Source organism: Opisthorchis viverrini, assembly GCF_000715545.1.
Source record: "Opisthorchis viverrini unplaced genomic scaffold opera_v5_6, whole genome shotgun sequence".
NCBI classification, from domain to species: domain Eukaryota; kingdom Metazoa; phylum Platyhelminthes; class Trematoda; order Opisthorchiida; family Opisthorchiidae; genus Opisthorchis; species Opisthorchis viverrini.
Genome location: NW_008751662.1, coordinates 1,906,207 through 1,906,552, shown reverse-complemented (window position 1 = coordinate 1,906,552; position 346 = coordinate 1,906,207).

Below are 346 nucleotides of genomic sequence, written 5' to 3'. Positions count from 1 at the left end.
ACCTGTGGCGTTAAGGTGACATCAGTTTCTCTGTCAAGGGTCGAGTTTACAATGCCGCGGTGCGCTCCATATTACTATATGGATCAGAAACCTGGCAGCTGCGCACCGAGGACGTCAAAAGACTTTCAGTGTTTGACCATCGATGTCTTCGGAGCATTGCTCGAATCTGGTGGGAACACCGGATCAGCAATTCTGAAGTACGTCGAATGGTATTCGGGAGAAATAACTCACCCTCGATAGATGAACGAATCACACTGCATAGGTTGCGCTGGCTTGGCCACGTGTTGCGTATGCCAGTCGACCGACTTCCTCAAAGGGCTCTTTTCGCCAACCACGTGGAAGGGTG